At 47.7% G+C, this 19,810-nt stretch overlaps 1 protein-coding gene and 1 pseudogene across 1 annotated transcript in view; both read left to right on the top strand.

Annotated features, from left to right (window-relative positions):
* Positions 1-19,810, top strand: part of TIAM2 (TIAM Rac1 associated GEF 2) — a 310,343-nt gene that overhangs the window by 24,817 nt on the left and 265,716 nt on the right. The gene's annotated exons all lie outside the window — the stretch shown is intronic.
* LOC135268267 (ribosomal RNA small subunit methyltransferase NEP1-like) lies at positions 13,691-15,415 on the top strand (annotated as a pseudogene).

Genomic DNA, 19,810 nt, shown 5'->3' with positions numbered 1-19,810 from the left:
TGGCCTCCTAGCCCCAGGTTCATCCTTTTTGCCTTCTCTACAAAAATGGATCTAGGCCTTTTATTTTTTTCATTATTATTATTATTATTTTGAGATGGAGTCTCACTCTGTCACCCAGGCTGGAGTGCAGTGGCACGATCTCAGCTCACTGCAGCCTCTGTCTCCTGGGTTCAAGTGATTCTCCTGCCTCAGCCCCCTGAGTAGCTGGGATTACAGGTGCCCACTAGGGCACCTGCCTAATTTTTGTATTTTTAGTAGAGATGGGGTCTCACCATGTTGACCAGGCTGGTAGTATTTTTGAAATGGAATCTCACTCAGTCGCCCAGGCTGGAGTGCAGTGGCGTGATCTCAGCTCACTGCAACCTCTACCTCCCAGGTTCAAGTGATTCTCCTGCCTCAGCCTCCCGAGTAGCTGAGATTACAAGTGCGCACCAGCACGCCTGGCTAATTTTTGTATTTTTAGTACAGATGGGGTTTCGCCACGTTGGCCAGGCTGGTCTCAAACTCCTGACCTCCACCTGCCTAGGCATCCTGAAATACTGGGATTACCGAAGTGAGCCACTGCTCCCAGCCAGATTAGGCCTTTTCAACAACGGCCTTTGCCAGCTGGCTTGTTGTTAAGCATGGTGGGTATGGGGCATGGGAAGGCACTGCAGGAGGACAGAGTTTTGCCTCTGGGTTGCCATGCTTCTGCTCAGCGGCTCCTGTAGCTTGGGAGGCTTCTCTGGGAGCACCCAGTGGCCACCTGCTTCTTCCAAGAACCCTGCTTTTTTTGTAGGTGCTTTTGTAGTGAAAAGCCTCCATGAGACACCTCCCTGTGAGCAGCGTTCTTCATACTCTAAAGAGTATATCCAGCAAGTGAGGGTGGATTTCTAGCAAGTTTCACTGGTTGACACCTCAGTGACCTCTCTGCCACTTAGTGAGCCATGGCTGTGCCTTCCCCAGCGGGATCTGAGTCTCAACCCCTGGGGAAGGGGAAGCTTTCCTTGGGTGCACTCTCTCTGCCCTGGGGTGATGGCTGCTCCTTCAGTGCTTCCATCTGCTCCTCCTATTTTCTTTTGTCTTTCTTACTAGCCTAGTCAATTCCCCAGTACTTCAAATCCCGTTGTAGTTAATAATTGTTTGTATTAAACTTTCAGTGTTGAAATCACTGTGTGGTCTCTCTCTTGGTGGGACCCAGATGGACACACGTGGGATGGGAGCTCAGACTCTGGTTACTTGGCTGTCAAAGGATGTTGTCTGTCTACAGGAACCAGGGGAGTTGGAGCCATCTGGGTTCTATGTATTTTTCAAGTTTGTACAACAAACATGTTACTTTTATAATCGGAAAAATATTTTGAAAGTGTGAAAAATGCAATAAAGAAGCAAGAAAAATCAATAAACACACCAGCATCCCTTGTCTCAGCGTGGTAAATGTAGTAAGAAGTACATAGGTGTTGGCCAGGCGCCATGGCTCATGCCCATAATCCCAACACTTTGGGAGGCTGAGGTGGGAGGATCGCTTGAGGGGTTCGAGACCAGCCTTGCCAACATGGTGAAACACCATCTCTACTAATAATACAAATATTATCTGGGCGTGGTGGCTCATGCCTGTGGTCCCAGCTACTGGGAAGGCTGAAGCAGGAGAATCACTTGAACCCAGGAGGTGGAGGTTGAGTGAGCTGAGATCATGCCACTGCACTCTAGCCTGGACGACAGAGCCAGACTCCATCTCAAAAAACAAAGCAAAACAACCCCCCTCCTCCCCCACGAAAAAAAACCCAGTAAATAAGTGTCAAGGAAGAAAAGCTCCTTAGAGGTGATGCTTGACTTGAGCACAGAAGGGTGGGTGGTGTGAGAAGATATTTTCCCAGGCAGAGCCAAGTGCGCAAAGATGCAGACACGACCAGGGGAGGGCCTACGTAGGGGGAGGGGCCAGTCACTACTGGCCAGTGTGTACAGAGCCTGTGGTGGTTGAGGGTGGAGAGCAGGTCTGACCGATCCCCGCAAAGCCTGGAGGCTTCATTTTGAAACTGTGGGTGTGCTGTGGGAAAGCTAATTCCATCTGTCTTTCTGACAGTTCTCCACTGATCTCCAGTTACGGAGACTGGGTCGTATTCACGCACTGCATTGCAACTAACTGACCAGGCTGCTGTGCTCTGAACTCCAGCCCTGGGACTGTGCCCAAGGCCATCCTTCCCATCTGGCTGCTCCCAGCCAAGGACTGGTGGCGGCGTGGATGCGAAGGCAGACAGGTTCCGGGGAGAATCGGGATCCCCATGACGGGTAATTTTGGCTGAAGGCCTCATGGATGATCTTGTTGAGCTTTTCTTAGACTGCAGGGAGGCCAGGATGGGTGCTTCCCTGCCTCCTTCACCTGGGCTCGGATTTGCAGAACGCGCGACCCTCTCCAGCTCTCACAGCTCCAGCTCTCACAGCTCCCCCGACATTTAGTTACACAGCCATTTCCCTCAAGAAAACCCTCCGCATTTGTCCTGACTGGGTGCTGCTTCTTGGAGGATACACCCTAACATACGGTCTGCATCTACCTTCCCTTCCCTCTCCTCTGCCGGGCGGAGCCTTTTTCAAGGCAGGGAGAGTGATTCCAGGAACTTGGCGTTCCAGGCAGCTTTCATTCCTGCGTTTCTGGAGCTCCCTCGCCCTTCCCAGCATCCTGGCCCACTGGGCCACTTAGCCTTCTCTAATAAAAATCTCAGCTTCAGCCGGGCGCCGTGGCTCACGCCTGTAATCCCAGCACTTTGGGAGGCCGAGGAGGGCGGATCACCTGAGGTCCGGAGTTCGAGACCAACCTGACCAACATGATGAAACGCCTTCTCTACTAACAAAATTAGCCGGGCTTGGAGGCGCATGCTTGTAATCCCAGCTACTCAGGAGGCTGAGACGGGAGAATCGCTTGAACCCGGGAGAAGGAGGTCGCTGTGGGCCAAGTTCGCGCCAATGCGCGCGCGCGCACGCACACACACACACACACACACACACACACACACACACACACAAAAGATCGCAGCTTCTCCATCTGGAAGGTCCCAATTCGACTGGGCCCTCGAGTCCCAACTCGATTGCCACCTCCGCCGTGAAGTCGTCTCCTCTCCGAAGGGGAAGGAGATGGGAAGTCTGCGTCCGCTGACCTCAGCTTTGCCCGCCTTTCCTCGGTGGGACCCAAGGAGCGCTGTCTTTAAACTCTTTGGGAAGGGACGGGGTCGCATGGGCGCATCGTATCCGCGGTCGCGGGCAGAGCCCCAAGCTCACAGTGAGCGCGTGCTGGATGTCTCTGGAGTTGTTGTTTTCATTATTTGTGTTGTTCCAAAAGCAAGCGCCAAGGGACACGGTCCGGCACCAGCTGGGAGCTGGAGTGGGGTCCCCGGCCTGGCGCGGGGCGGGGCTGGGGCGTGTCGGGGGCGTGTCCGGGGCGGGACGGGAGGTGCGGTCGCGGCTCGGGCCTCGCAGGCGCTGCGCTCGGGACTGGGGCAGCCGTAACCGTGGCCGCGGTCGCCGCAGGCGCACAGCGCGCGCCCGAGTGGAGAACAAAGTGACCCCCAAAACTTCTCCAACTCCACCCGGCGTCCCCGCGAGGGCCACGCGCCAAGGGGTGCGGAGGGCGGCGTGCGACCCGCTCCACAGAGCCCGGCGCGCGACCCGAGGTAAGGGGCGCCCGGGCGAGCGCCCAGGAGGGCGAGGGCGGCGCGGGGCGGCGGCGGCTCTGGGTGCCCTGCGGGCGGGGCGGCGCGCGGCCGGCTATCCCCTCCCTTCCTCTTTGTTGGCCGCACCTCTCCGCTCCCGCTTTCCCCAGAGTCCCGCAGAAGGTCGCGGCTGTGCGGCGCGGCCCGGCACCTTCTCCCCGGAGGGCGGCAGCGTCCGGGTGCAGCCTGGCACGGGGGACGAAGCACTTCCCAGAAGCTCAGAAACGAGGTCCCTGTTCCTCTCGCGCTGCGTGACACGCGGGGCCCACTTTCAGCCCCGGTCCCATCCCGGATGGGAGGAGGCGGCGCCCCTGCCTCCAGATACCGAGGTCCTCGCCCAAAGCGGTGCTGTGGATGCCCAGAGGGGAGCGCCCGCTGCGCCCACGCCCGCCCGGCGACCTCAGAGCCTCAGGAAGGCGCTGCGGCGAAGCAGGATCCCAGGCGGTCAGCTCTGCAAGTGTAGACCGTGAGGTCCCTGCTCAGCCCCTCCTGCTTTTCCGAGCACGGGAGCCATCACCGACGGGCGCAGCTCCTAGGGGGGCTGAGGTGCCAGGTTTCTGTGAAAGCCGACACGTTGTGCCCCTAATGTATCCTATCTACCAAAAACAGTTGAGAAAGAAAAGAGTCCATTCTTTCAACCATTGGTTGCTGACAGCCGCTGGAAAGGTCTGGGAGTAAGATTGCACTAGGTGTTTTTATCTTTAAGGAGCGGCGAAACTTAATATTGATAAGCTTCCTTGCCTCTTTTTTTTTTTTTTAATAGAAAAATAGGTTAACTTTATTTAAAGGGGGGAAGGCTGCTTGATCCCGAAGATAATTTCATTCAGGGGGTGGTTTTCCTGCTTTTCTCTGCAGGATTCAGGCAAGAGGCCACTTGGTGACCCTCAGCTTCCTTGGGTGGTGGTAAGACCTTTATTTACAAAGCAAGGAAGGGCCTGGCATTCTCTTCTCATGGTAATTCACACATTCTACCTCTTGCTCCCCAAATGATGCTGACAACCTTATTTTAACAGACAACACCGACTATCTCCAGTTCTCGTCCCAATCGATTTGAGCCAGAGTGTCTCTAAAATCCTACCAGCTTTTGTACAGGTGCAGATCATATGCTTTAAACGTTTCAGTCCTGAGCTCTGGATAAAACAGTGTCCGTGGCTGGTTTTATAATTTGGGCATAACTGGTAGAACTGATGTGTATATACTCTTAAGAATATTTCCTGATGTTCTTTAAGATTGTTATGTTTTTAAAATGTAGGATCATGATTGGTGCACTTCTGTAAGCAAACTGTTGTTCCACTGGATTCTACTTGCTCACTTTTTTTTTTTTTTTTTTTTTGAGACGGAGTTTCGCTCTCGTTACCCAGGCTGGAGTGCAATGGCGCGATCTCGGCTCACCGCAACCTCCGCCTCCTGGGTTCAGGCAATTCTCCTGCCTCAGCCTCCTGAGTAGCTGGGATTACAGGCACGCGCCACCATGCCCAGCTAATTTTTTGTATTTTTAGTAGAGACGGGGTTTCACCATGTTGACCGGGATGGTCTCGATCTCTTGACCTTGTGATCCACCCGCCTCGGCCTCCCAAAGTGCTGGGATTACAAGCGTGAGCCACCGCGCCCGGCCTACCTGCTCACTTTATAGGAAAATAAAACTTGTTGCTTTAGGGTGTCAGATATTTTTGTATTGGGTAAATGTAAAAGAACATGACAAGGTATAACTGAAGAAGAGTTTGTTATTTACAGTGGCAAAACACGCCCCTAGTGATCTCAGAATCAGCTTTCAACACCTTGACATACCATGCTAAGATGCTTCACAATGTGGCACCTTGCCTACCTTTCCAGTTCCATCTACTGACTTTCCCCAGGCCTCCTGACTCTCCCCCGCTTTCACACTGCCTGCTCTAGACACATCAAACTACTCACAAGTTGTCATTTTCAGACCATTGTTTGGAATGAATGAAATTCTGCTTACACTGTTCTTACGCCTCTTGTCCATCTGTCAATTACCCACACATTCTTAATGTGTCAGTCAAATACCTTCTCTAGGAAGCCTTTGTTCCCCCTTATCCCTAGGCAAAGTTAAGCTCCTCCAGTAGTCAGTGCTTCCACTAGAACATATTTTTGTATATACATCTAGCAGTGCTACCTTGCACAGTTGTTAAGGCTGTTCGCTGCACAAGGTCATCTCATCCAACAGGCAAGTGGAGGCTGAAATGCAATTCACGTTCCACTTCCCAAGCCTCTGGTGCACTCCTCTGCACTAGAAGAGGATATATTTGGTAATTTAAGCAAAAGTATAGTGTGGGTTAGTGGTGACCCTGACTAAGCCTATCCCCACTAGTGTACTTAGCATCCATCACTTCAACTGATGTAGTTTCCGTGAATGAGTGAAGAAAAAAAGGATTCTTTCTTTCCCTATTTTTTTTTTTTTTTTTGAAACAGGGTCTCTCTTTGTCGCCCAGGCTACATCGTGGTGACATGATCTTGGCTCATGGCAGCCTCAGCCTCCCCAGCTCAAATGATCTTCCCTTCTCAGCCTCCCAAGTAGCTGGGACTACAGATGCCTGCCACCACATCTGGCTAATTAAAAAAAATTTTTTTTGTAGAGATGGGGTTTTGCTATGTTCCTCAGGCTGGTCTCAAACACCTGAGCTCAAGTGATCCACCCTCCTTGGCCTCCAAAAGGCTGGTATTGTAGGCATGAGCCACCGCATCCAGCTAGAAAGGATTACTTCTAATGACGTCTAGAGAGAAGTAAGAGTTTGGGGGCAGATGTTTTTGTGTAAGTCAGTATACAGAAATATGCTTCAGTTTCTCTATCTTATGTATGGGCTGTTTAGGTGATGCTTAGACAGATGTCTTCTCCTTGATTGCAGGGAAGAATCTGTGAGTGTGAATTCATGGGTGGGCATCAGGGATTTGTGTCAACATGTGGTGGACCTCCTCAGCTGACGACTTTTCAAGGCACTAAGGTTTACATGTCTAATCGTGATTTGCTATGAGAAATAAGGGTGCAAGAAACTTGAAAGTAAGGCCCTAAAGAGGTTAACTCACATAAACATGTGCTGATAAATTGCATTAAAGTGCCATTTTGTATATAAGAATTTAAGTCATCCTGAAGTGAGATGTCACAGATTAAGAAAGTAAGAAGGGCTTGAGTCTGATTTATTTAGGATTTCCAATGAGATCAGTACGTAATATCGCAATTTATGCATGAAAAATGCAGTTTTCATTAAGACGGGGCAATTTGCAAGCTGAATTGGCTGCAAGAGTTGTAAAAATGCTCCAAATTTTGTATGTAGTTAAAAATTAACAATTTGTGGGGCAATCTGGTAGTATTTTTCAAGCTACAGTAAGTATGTGAATTATCACACAAACATTTATAAGATTGTGATATAAAATTATATACTTGTAGTGTCAAAAGTGTTTGCTAGTTATATGGAATATTGGAATCTCTAGAATTCATAGCACTGGAATAACTTTAAGAATAATATGGACCGATTCTCCCCTTTTATGGGTGAGGAAACTGAGTCCCAGGAACTTGTCCAGGGTCACTGAACTTGTCTAGAGGCATAGCCAGAATGAGCTTTCAGAGTTCCTGGCTTCTGCTTCATTGCTGTTTATTCAAGTACCCGTAAGAACAGCCGTTTACATGTTCCATCATTGGCTTCACTTGGAAAATCTTGAAGTTATAGGCTAAATTTTAAGATCTTGGGGAAAGAAAAGATTTTCAGTGCCAAACACAGTGCCCTGGATAAAGTAGGCATGTGATAAATATTTGCTGAATGGAGGAATAAATGAACAAACCAGGTGATAGCTTTCTTTTTTAAAGTAATTGATAAGAAATGATCCAAAGTCCATTTGGAGTGGAGTTTGGCCCTTGTGTTTGAATTTCTTAAATGCTATAAAAAGTATTGGTTAAACTTTATGGAAAAGATGGGCATCCATATTATATGTTCAAAGACATCTTATATGCTATAATAAAAATAATTTTTTTTTGGAGACCATCTCGCTCTGTCACCCAGGCTGCAGTGCCGTGGCGATCTCAGCTCACTGCAACCTTGTCTCCTGGGTTCAAGCAATTCTCTTGCCTCAGATTCCCAAATAGATGGGATTACAGGTGCCCGCCACCACACCCCACTAATTTTTGTATTTTTAGTAGAGATGGGGTTTTGACATGTTGGCCAGTCTGGTTTTGAACTCCTAACCTCAGGTGATCCACCTGCCTTGGCCTCCCAAAGTGCTAGGATTACAGGCACGAGCCACTGCGCCCCACCAGGAAAAATAATTTTTATTTCTTTATTATTTTCTATAGGAGAAGCTAGAACTCCTGACAGAAAGGCATAAAGGAAAAACTCAGGATTTGGAATCAGTAGGTTATCTGAAAATTAGCTTTGCTTCTGCAGAGTGTAAACATCACTGGCCTCAGTTTCTTGTAACTTCTTTTTTTTTTTTTTTTTTTTTGAGAAAGAGTCTTGCTCTGTAGCCCAGGCTGGGCGCGATCTTGGCTCACTGCAACCTCCACCTCCTGGGTCCCGGTCCCGGTTCAAGCAATTCTCCTGACTCAGCCTCCCAAGTAGCTGGGATTATAGGCACGTTCCACCATGCCCAGCTAATTTTTGTATTTTTAGTAGAGATGAGTTTCATCATGTTCACCAGGCTGGTCTTGAACTCCTGACCTCATGATCTACCTGCCTCTGCCTCTAAAGTGCTGGGATTACAGGTGTGAGCCACCTAGCCTGGCCTCTTGTAACTTCTTAAATCTCAGAGTTGTTACAAGGATGAGATGAGCTCAAGTGCATGAAAGCACTTTGCAAACTTTGGAACAATGAGCAGTAAGAGGAGTTAGAAGCTATGGCAGTAACTACTTGGCCTGTGCTAGGCCGTCTGTATACATCGTCTCATTTATTCCTCTGATTTTTAAAAAAAAGCAAGACTTTTGTGGAATAAGGAAGAAAATTATGCTTAAACAACTCCCTCAACGTTAAACATGTATTGAGTGAACTCCCTACCATGTGTTAAGAACTGGTAAGCTGGGCTGCATGCGGTGACTCACGCCTGTAATCCCAGCACTTTGGGAGGCTGAGGCGGGTGGATTATCTGAGGTTGGGAGTTCGAGACCAGCCTGACCAACATGGAGAAACCCCCATCTCTACTAAAAACACAAAAATTAGGCAGATGTGGTGGTTCATGCCTGTAATTCCAGCTACTTGGGAGGCTGAGACAGGAGAATCACTTGAACCCGGGAGGCAAAGGTTGTGACATCATTGCGCCACTGCACTCCAGCCTGGGTAACGAGTGAAACTCTGTCTCAAAAGAAAAAAAAAAGAACTGTTAATCTCTGAACACTCTGAACATGATAGTAAGAGAACTTCAAGTAGAGAACTGTAAGTGACATTAAGTGACACAAAAGCAAATTTCTTAAGTTTTAGATGAAGGAGTGATAGGTAGATTTGCATTTAAAACCAGTTCTGTTTAGGCACCATGGCTTATGCCTATAATCCCAATACTTTAGGGGGCCAAGGCTGGTGGATCACTTGAGGTCAGGAGTTCAAGACCAGCCTGCCAACATGGTGAAACCTCATCTCTACTAAAAATACAAAAATTAGCCAGGCGGTACATGTCTGTAGTCCCAGCTACTCAGGAGGCTGGGGCACGAGAATTGTTTGAATCTGAGAGGTGGAGGTTGCAGTGAATCAGGATCATGACACTGCACTCTAGGCTGGGCAACAGAGCGAGACTCCCTCTCAAACAAACAAAAAAAGAAACCAGTTTCTTTTTAGATTGTTGTGAGTAGGTTTAGGGAAGCAAGACCGGCAGGAAGAAGGTCAGCGGTGTAGATCATTAAAGGAGGTGGCAGTAGAACAGTGGGAACAGACATGGAAGAAGATTCCAGAAATATAAAGGAAGTGGGATGGACCTGGTGACTGAGAAAGTGGAGGGCAGGGAGAATCACATCCAGTAAAGGATGACACCCAGGCTGCTCACTCATATGACAACCCAGAAGGAGAACATTGGAGACCTGTGGGATCCCTTACCCAAGTTCAGTCGTTTGAAATTGCACAGCTGAGATTTGAGTCCTGCTCACCTGAGGTCAGGAGTTTGAGACCAGCCTGACCAACATGGTGAAACCCCATTGAAATCAATTTGATTTCACCATGTTGGCCAGGCTGGTCCACATGGATCACATGGGATCCAAGTGACCCACGTGAGCCTTCCACCCTCTATCCCGACCCAACAGTTAGCATGCCCTTAATTGTAAACAAATAAAGGATCTTAATAAGAATTATCTAGTATTTGAAAGCTTTTATTTTCATGAAATGTTTTTTCATAATATTATGGAAAAAAAAGGGCCCACAGATGGTTACCGCCAGCAGACATAGGCTGGTGCCCTGAGAAGGTTCCCTGCCAGAAGCGTATAATGTATTTCCTCTCTTGGATGTTATATGGCCAGGGCTCTGGCCCACTCCGCTCCAGGCATTCCATCTAGCTGGAAATTGGTCTGCTTTGTTTTCATTTATGAGGTTTGTAGATTGAGTAACCGAATCTGGACTGCAGCGTTCATTGTGTTTTCATGGTGTTGGATTACAAGCTTTCTTTTAAATTCATGGTTAGGTTTCTGAATGTGCCTTTTGGACGTGGTTCTTCATGAGTTCCCATTACTAAGTGATTTCTTTGCATAGGGAACAGTATGTAAAACTTGAATTTTGAAGCTTCTTTTGTTAGTAGTTTGGAAAATGGCGCAATAAATAAGCTTGCAAGTCTTTTCTTATATTGGTGAAAGTTAAGGATTCTCATTACCTTTAAAATATAGTAATGACTTTTAGTGCAATATTTTTTGTTATTTTAAAATTAAAAAAATTGTATTGTTGTCTAGTAAAGAGCATTCTGTGCTTTAAGATTTTCATTTCTAAAAGGAGGATGAGAGCAGTGCCTTCTTAGAATATTCTTTTCAGAAATGAGAAATTAATTAATATAACGTAGCTAGGGGTGGTGGCTCACGTCCATAATCTCAGCACTTTGGTAGGCTGAGGCGGGATGATCACTTGAGGCCAGGTGTTTGAGACCAGCCTGGGCAACATAGTAAGACCCTGTCTCTACAAAAAAAACAAAAATTAGCTGGGCATGGTGGTATATGCCTGTAGTCCCAGCTCCTCAGGAGGCTGAGGTGGGAGGATTGTTTGAACCCAGGAGGTCGAGGCTATAGTGAGTCAAGATCATGCAGCTGCACTCCAGCCTGGGTGACAGAGCAAGACCTCATCTCAAAACAAAATAAAATTAGCATAATGTGCTTCAAACCTGGCCTGACACAATGAGAAAGTTCACTAAGTGTTTTCTGTTTCTTTCTGTCATTTTTTTCCCTTGCTTTATTCCCTGTCTGGTTAACTCCCAGTCATCCACGGAGACCCAGAGAAGCCTTCCCTGGGAGTTGCTCCTTAGGCATTGCCTGGTCTATGTCAGTCATCACATTCATCATATACTATTTAATTTTTGGTGACTTCTCCATTACGCAGAGAGTGCTTTGATTGCTTTATTTATTTATTTATTTGATGAAGTTTTGTTCTGACACCCAGGCTGGAGTGCAGTGGTGTGATCTTGGCTCACTGCAACCTCTGCCTCCTGGGTTCAAGTGATTCTCCTGCCTCAGCCTCCTAAGTAGCTGGGATTACAGGCACCTGCCACTACACCCGGTTAATTTTTTTTTTTTTTTTTTTTTTTTTAGTGGAGATGGGGTTTCACCATGTTGGCCAGGCTGGTCTTGAACTCCTGACCTCAGGTGATCTACCCTCCTCGGCCTCCCAAAGTGTTGGGATTACAGGCGTCAGCCACTGCACCTGGCCATGCTTGTTTTGTTTTTGTACTGCTTTTAAATCCAGGCTGGTGCTTTAGTGAACACTTTTTTTATTTTTTTGAGATGGGGTCTCGCTCTGTCGCCCAGGCTGGAGTGCAGTGGCGTGATCACAGCTCACTGCAACCTCCGACTCTCCCGGGTTAAAACAATTCTGCCTCAGCCTCCCTAGTAGCTGGGACTACAGGTGGGTTTCACCATGCCTGGCTAATTTTTTTGTATTTTTAGTAGAGACGGGGTTTCACTGTGTTAGCCAGGATGATCTCAATCTGCTGACCTCATGATCCGCCCGCCTTGGCCTCCCAAAGTGCTGGGATTACAGGCGTGAGCCACCGCACCTGGCCTGTGAACACTCTTAAATGGTGGTTGACAGAATGTGTGAAGTGTTCATTGAAATTGTTTTAAAAGTATTATGATTATGAGATTGAGAGACCCTTTGCCAGATAGTTGACTGTCTAAATGGACTTTATCAGTAATAAAGTGCTAGAAGTTAAAATACATGAAGGTTGATCCATATTTTTTTCCCCAAGTGTGGAGTTGTAGCAAGGTTATTGTACTGGATATTTATAGCTCTAGATTCTGGTGTGGAAGACACCTTTTACCCATTTGGCAAGTCGCCTAAACATTTGAGGGACTTAGTTTCCTCAGGCAAAGAATAAAATTGTTCTCTAATGATTCTCAGTGTCTTCTGGCAATGGAGCCACTAAATCCTTCTTCTGAACCTTCTTCTTCAGGCCTCGTGCTAAGGTTATGATTGGCAAAATAATAGTCGTACTTCTCACCACTCTGTAGAACCATGAAGCTGGATTAAAATGAGGGCTCTCAAAAGCACATGGTGCCTATTAGCAGAAATGAAGGAAGAACCCACCTGGAATACATCAAAATGAATTAAATTACCTTTCGCCTTGGTGGCATTTGAAACTTCTGGGCTCAATACCTACTGCATGAATACATGAAGCCTGGAGGAACGTTTGCCGAATCAGAAACCAAAATATTTTCCCATTTCACTTGTCCATTTTGAACTTTCCTTTTGGAAAATCTTAGTCATTCTGTGAAACTGGGGTTAGCCTTAGCGACCCTCCCTTGACAGCTGTCTGCTGAACCGCTCGTTGGGAAGCGCACCGTGTGTCATGTGGGCAAATGCCTTCAGGTTACACAAGATTTCGAAGAAAATCAGAAACCTCACTGATTGGATCCATACGTCATGGATACACTCATGCCCTCCCAGCAGGTTCTACTTGCTTGCATCTTCTTCTGTGTTAGAATTTTGTTGTTGTGTTAGGTTGTTGTATACGTCGAAAGTAATTGCAAAAACAACCATCACTTTTGCACCAACTTAATAACTAGAGAGTACTGGCTTCCTCAGCCTTCCAGGCTCATCTCAAGTGTTCCTTCTAACGCTTTTCCTGCTCATTTTCTGACCCTTCATTTTCTCTTGAAAAGTCATCACTCTGTCCTCGCCACCCTCAGGGTCCATCCTCCACATGGCCATCTTCTGTGTATGGTGGTTATAACCTTGTGAGTATGGTGGGTGTATGTGTCTCTGTGTCCTTCTTTCTCTCCCCGTTGGGTTCCTTATTAATGATATACAAATGATTGTCGTGGCCAGGCAAGGTGGCTCATGCCTATAATCTCAGCACTTTGGGAGGCCAAGGTGGGCGGATCACTTGAGGTCAGGAGTTCGAGACCAGCCTGGCCAACATGGTGAAACCCTGTCTATACTAAAAATACAAAAATTAGCTGGGTGTGTTGGCAGGCGTCTGTAATCCCAGCTACTTGGGAGGCTGAGGTGGGAGAATCACTTGAACCTGGGAGGTGGAGGTTGCAGTGAGCCAAGATTGTACCACTGCACTTCAGCCTGGGGGACAGAGCAGGAATGCCCCCTTCCCCCCAAAAAAGTGCTTTCTGTTGAGTCTGTTGTGTGAGATGTTTTGGGACTCACATGGCTTTTATCACTTTGCTTTTCTCCATTTTGGTGGGTGACAGAAGATGAGCTATTTGAGAGAACTTATATGTTTTTCATTGAATTGTTCTTGGTGTTTGTCCAGTCAGAGGTAACATTCCAGGGAGTCAGCATATCATACTGAAAAAAAGACTGGATCCCTGGATTTTGGGCAGTTTTGCCAAAAATTCCTGCGTGATCTTGAACAAAGCAGTATATTCTCTCTGGTTTACCATTTCTTTATTTTTAACTTTGGACTAAATGAATTTTGGGGGTCCTTTCAACTATAAAACTCGATGTTTCTGTGCAGCTACACAGTATAAGAAAGGAAAAAAAACATCTTATAAAAGTTTAAAAGTAGGGTTGCAAGATGGCCACACTCAGTGTTGGAATCCAACCTTGTGACCAGAGGGAGCAGGAACAGGACTGGGAGGCTCTGGCGCCCAAGAGGCCCTGACCTAGGACAGAAAACAGGTTCAGAGACCACAGGCTCATTCTGGTGCTGGAAGAGGCCAGTCTGGAGACAGTCCAGGTAGGGAAGGCATAAGAGATGCTCAGCTGTGACAGGCGTAAGTCTGTGTTGTTGAAGAATGGACGGGACCCTGGGGAGGTGTGCTCAGACCAGCCCACCAGAGTTCCGTGGTGCCAATGGATAGTCCCTGGATAGTCGACTGAACCGAGCCGGCATGCTGCAGCTTACATCCACACGCAGAAGAAGGTTCTGATTGAAGCCCCACACCTGAATTCCTGGAACCTTTGACCACTTTTGTGGCCTCATGGTTCGGCTTTTACACTAGCTCAGTGTTGTAGTAGCTGGCTGACAGCTCCCGGAAGCTCTTGAAGGTAATTAAGAATCAGTGTCAGATCACTTTAGTTGGAAAGTGAATTATTATTGTTGGAAATAAAATTATTATTTTATTTTTATTTTATATTATCTTGTTTTATTTTTTTGATGGAGTCTTATTCTGTCGCCCAGGCTGAAGTGCAGTGGCACGATCTCAGATCACTGCAGCCTCTCCCTCCCAGGTTCAAGCCAATCTCAGCCTCCCCAGTAGCTGAGATTACAGGCACACACTACCATGCCTGACTAATTTTTTATTTTTGGTAGAGACAGGATTTCACCATGTTGACCAGGCTGGTCTCGAACCTCTTACCTCAGCTGATCCACCCACCTTGGCCTCTCCAAGTGCTGGGATTACAGACATAAGCCACTGTGCCTGGCCTTAATTTTGTATTTTTAGTAGAGATGGGGTTTCACTATGTTGGTCAGGCTGGTTTCAGACTCCTCACCTCAGATGATCTGCCTGCCTTGGCCTCCCAAATTGTTGGGATTACAGGCATGAGCCACTGCACCTGGCCTGTATTCTTAATTACCTTCTCTTTCATACATCCAGCTGGATGTATGAAAATTGGCATTTCTTTTCTTTCTTGAGACAGAGTCTTGCTTTGTGGCCCAGGCTGGAGTTGCCTCCTGATTAGCTGGGATTGCAGGAGCTCACCACCATGCTCAGCTAATTTTTGTATTTTTAGTAGAGACGGGGTTTTACCGTGTTGGTCAGGCTGGTCTCGAACTCCAGACCTCAAGTGATCTACCGGCCTCGGCTTCCCAAAGTGCTGCGATTACAGGCATGAGCCACCCACCGTGCCTGGCTGAAAATTGGCACTTTTTTTTCCATCCCAGTGGCCAGTGATATTCGAGAGCTGGTGCCCAGCAGTGATGCTATTGTTTTTGAGATGGGGGCGTTTGCCCACAACAGTGCCAGTGTGGAATATACAGAGAAGACGGTGGCCATCAGCTGGCATCCCCTTTCTGCTGCCCTTGCCTGTGCAGAACTTATCACAGCCTCTGAAGAAGTATGGGGGAGTCATCTGACAGTAGCAGAACCTGTTCGGAAACCAGGAACTGTTGACATCACATCCCTCAATGGTTCTGAGCTGACTGCTGGAAGATGACCTTCCCACCCTGAGACTGCGAGTCTGGGGAAGCCAGGGCCCCACATACGCTCTTTGTTTATCCCATGAATACTCTTCTTGTGCATCTGGTTGTTTAGGGGGTTCCTAAACTTAGCGGTATCTAATGGTGTAAACTGTTCCCCTTGGACCTCGGGGACAGATGTGAGGTTACAGAGTTAGCAGTTTGGTTCCAGGCTTGGAAGACAGGCTTTAGCTTCACATTTCCAGCTTCCTGCACTCTATAAAAGAGAAACCTGATTATTTCAGCCATAGCAAGTCTGGAGAAGGCCTGTGAAAGAAAGCAGTCACGAATGCTAGTGGTGAGAAACCAAACACACAGAAATGATTGTATCTCATGCAGTCAGGGTAGAAAAAGTAGAGGAGCAGGGCCTGGCACTCCTCCCTGCCCACCATGGTGGCGGCGGTGGTAGCAGCACGTACACAATCATAGTAAATTGGCAGAGGAAAAACACAACTGATTCCTGGCCAGAGGGGGAGAGATAAGGCAGTGTGCATGGGGGAGCCGAGAGGGGAGATGTGGCCCTCTGCTCCTCCCACAAGAGTTTCCCCTTTGGCTCCAGTGAGACTTGGCCGGCAGCAGAGGCACCGCTGGGAGTGTCGTGTCTTAGCTGGGAGGCTGTGAATAGGCGGATAAGTAATTTCTTTCTTTCTTTTTTTTTTTTTGAGACAGAGTCTCACTTTATCCCTCAGGCTGGAGTATAGTGGCTCGATCTTGGCACACTGCAACCTCTGCCTCCTGGGTTCAAGTGATTCTCATGCCTCAGCCTCTCGAGTAGCTGGGATTACAGGCACCTGCCATCACACCTAGCTAATTTTTGTATTTTTAGTAGAGACGGGGTTTCGCCCTGTTGGCCAGGCTGATCTTGAACTCCTGACCTCAGGAGATCCGCCTGCCTTGAGCTCCCGAAGTGCTGGAATTACAAGTGTGAGCCGGACGGGTGCACTGATGGATGCCAGTAATCCCAGCACTTTGGGAGGCCGAGGTGGGTGGATTACCTGAGGTCAGTAATTTCAGACTGGTCTGACCAACATGGTGAAACCCCGTCTCTACTCAATACAAAAAATTAGTGGGCATGGTGGTGCATGCCTGTAATCTCAGCTACTCTGGAGGTTGAGGCAGGAGAATTGCTTGAACCCAGGAGGTGGATGTTGCAGTGACCTGAGATCACGCCATTGCACTCCAGCCTGGGCAACAAGGGTGAAACTCCATCCAAAAAATCAAGTGTAAGCCACTGCACCCGATCATGATAAGTAATTTCTGCACCAGCCCTACTGAAGGCTACCTGCAAAACAAGACATTTGATTGGAAGGCTAGTCAGAGTCACTCCTCATTCCTGGTCTATAATCCTTCCAGATTCTTCCTAGCGTGCCTCAGTAAGTCAGAGTCGTCAGGGCCCATGCTATGTATGTAGTAGCCAGGCTAATACTTGGAGTTCACCCCAAATTTCTAATACCATCTTTTTTTCCAAGTCTGTTGCTCTTTTGTATAATCTGGTAGTTTGAGCTTAGCTGTAGGACATTTACTTACCAGGGAAATAGATTATTGCATCATCTTTAACTCCTCTTTCTTTGGTACCATTGCTTTTTGAATATAGTAGGCCCAAAAGAAGATGTGGCTAAGAAAATAGATGGATTTATAAAGTGGAGAGAGGCGGCTGAGGTAGGCACACGACCTGGAGCATCCCTCACTGCCAGAGGTTGCAGTGGGTCCCTCTGAGCTTCACAAGCAGGCCTTCCCTTACCTTAAGCCCTTTGCCCTGTGTAAAGAGGCAGAAAGCAGTCATGGTGTAACCCACAATGAGCCAGTGAATGGTCTGTTGCACCAGAATAGAAGGCTTGGAGGATGGTAACGGAGGTCAGGTTGCGGTGGGGCGTGGTGGCTCATGCCTATAATCCCAGCACTTTGGGAGGCCGAGGTGAGTGGATGTTCACCTCAGGAGTTCAAGACCAGCCTGGCCAATATGGTGAAACCCCATCTCTACTCAAAATACAAAAAAACTAGCCAAGTATGGTGGCGGGCACCTGTAATCCCAGCTACTCGGGAGGCTGAGGCTAGAGAATTGTTTAAACCTGGGAGGCGGAGGTTGCAGTGAGCCGAGATCGCCTCATTGAATTCCAGCGAGCCGAGATCGCCTCATTGCATTCCAGCCTGGGCAACAGTGCAAGACTATATCTCAAAAAAAACAAAAAAACAAAACAACAGAGGTCAGGTTGCTCAGGGCAAGTCTCTCTCCAATCAGACTGGCAGCCTCGGGAGGGAGGAGTGGCTCATTGGGGACTAGTCCCTCATTTCCCCTTTCACCCCCCAACCCTGGAGGACTGCCTGTCTTTCCACAATAACAATGAGGAATTCCATCTGGAAGCAGGCCAGGTATCGTGAGGACAGGCTATGTCAGAGGACCAGGAATCTTGGAGAGACCTTGAGAGAGGTTTTTTTTTTTTTTTTTTTGAGGTAGAATCTAGCTCTGTCACCCAGGCTGGAGTGCAGTGGTGCGATCTTGGCTCACTGCAACCTCCACCTCCCAGGTTCAAGCAATCCTCTTGCCTCAGCCTCCTGAGTAGTTAGGACTACAGGTGTGTACCACTACGCCTGGCTAATTTTTGTATTTTTAGTAGAGATGGGGTTTCACCATGTTGGCCAGGCTGCCTCGAACCCCTGACCTCAAGTGATCTGCCCAACTTGCCCTCCCAAAGTGCTAGGATTACAGGTGTGAGCCGCTTGACCCAGCACTGTGAGAGTTCTTTACTTTTTTTTTTTTTGGCACAGAGTTTTGCTCTTATGGCTCAGGCTGGAGTGCAATGGTGTGATCTCTGCTCACTGCAGCCTCCACTTCCTGGGTTTAAGCAATTGTCCTGCCTCAGCCTCCTGAATAGCTGGGATGTACCACCCTCATGGGTGGATCACAAGGTCAGGAGTTCGAGACCGGCCTAGCCAACATGCTAAAACCCTGTCTCTACTAAAAATACAAAAATTACTGGGTGTGATGCTGTGCTCCTGTAATCCCAACTACTCAGGAGGCTGAGGTGGGAGAATCACTTGAATCCAGGAGGCAGAGGTTGCAGTGAGCTGAGATCATGCCATTGTACATCAGCCTGAGCAACATTTTTTAAGACTTTCCCCCCAAAAAAATTAAAAATAAAAAAAGATGGAGTCTTACTCTGTTGCCCAGGCAGGAGTGTAGTGATGTGATCTCGGTTCACTGAAAACTTTGCCTCCCGGGTTCAAGCAGTTCTCCTGCCTCAGCCCCCTGAGTAGCTGGGATTACAAGTGCCCACCACCATGCCCAGCTAACTTTTTTGGATTTTTAGTAGAGATGGGGTTTTGCCATGTTGGCCAGGCTGGTCTTAGACTCTTGACCTCAAGTGATCTGCCCGCCTTGGCCTCCCAAAGTATTGGGATTACAGGCATAAGCCACTGCTCCCGGCCAATTTTTGTATTTTTTGTAGAGAAAGGGTCTTGCCATGTTGTTCAGGCTGGTCTTGAACTCCTGGCCTCAAGCAACCCTCCCACCTCGGACTCGCAAAGTACAAGGATTACAGAAATAAGCTACTGCGCCTGGCCTGCTACTGGCTTTTTGATCATACTTTGAGAAACTGCTCTAAATGAGGCAAGACTTGCCCTCTTAGGGGATTCAGTGTGTGTAGTGGGTGTGGGGGAGTGGAACGAGATCTATCTTCCCATGTCTTTCCCCAGCACGATGCCCCTCTGAAATGCCTTGCATAGGATTGTGAGGATCTTACCATGTTAGTTAATTTGCCGGAGATGGGCAAGAGATTTGTAGGCCTCTTACATGTAAATGAAGCATAGTTTTTCTTATTTCAGGATGATCCATGATGTGTGGCTTGACAGGACCATTTTTAAAGAAAACATCTGGTTTCTAAAGAAAAGCTCTGTTGAGGCCAGGCATGGTGGCTCACGCCTGTAATCCCAGCACTTTGAGAGGCCGAGGTGGGCGGATCACATAGTCAAGAGATGAAGACCATCCTGGCCAACATGGTGAAACCCTGTCTCTACTAAAATACAAAAATTAGCTGCGCATGGTGGCTCACGTCTGTAGTCCCCACTAAGCAGGAGGCTGAGGCAGGAGAATTGCTTGAACTGGGAGGCAGAGGTTGCAGTGAGCCGAGATCACGCCACTGTACTCCAGCTTGGTGCCTGGCGACAGAGTGAGCCTCTGTCTCAAAAAAAAAAAAAAAAAAAAAGAAAAGTCTTGTTGAATATATTAAATATAAGCATATTGACAGTGAAAACGATTAGGTAAAGTGTCAGCCTACTTAAAAACATCTATTTTGTAATGAATATTAGTGAAAAAAAGCACTTCCATCTCTTCAATAAAGGCCATTTCCTGAGGGATTTCAACAAGCAGCGCTTTG

Source organism: Aotus nancymaae, unplaced genomic scaffold, assembly GCF_030222135.1.
Source record: "Aotus nancymaae isolate 86718 unplaced genomic scaffold, 86718_ANA_hifiasm-v0.15.2.pri h1tg000040l, whole genome shotgun sequence".
Taxonomy (NCBI): Eukaryota; Metazoa; Chordata; class Mammalia; order Primates; family Aotidae; genus Aotus; species Aotus nancymaae.
Note: the sequence above shows the minus strand (reverse complement) of the source record. Positions and strands in the feature narration are given on the sequence as shown.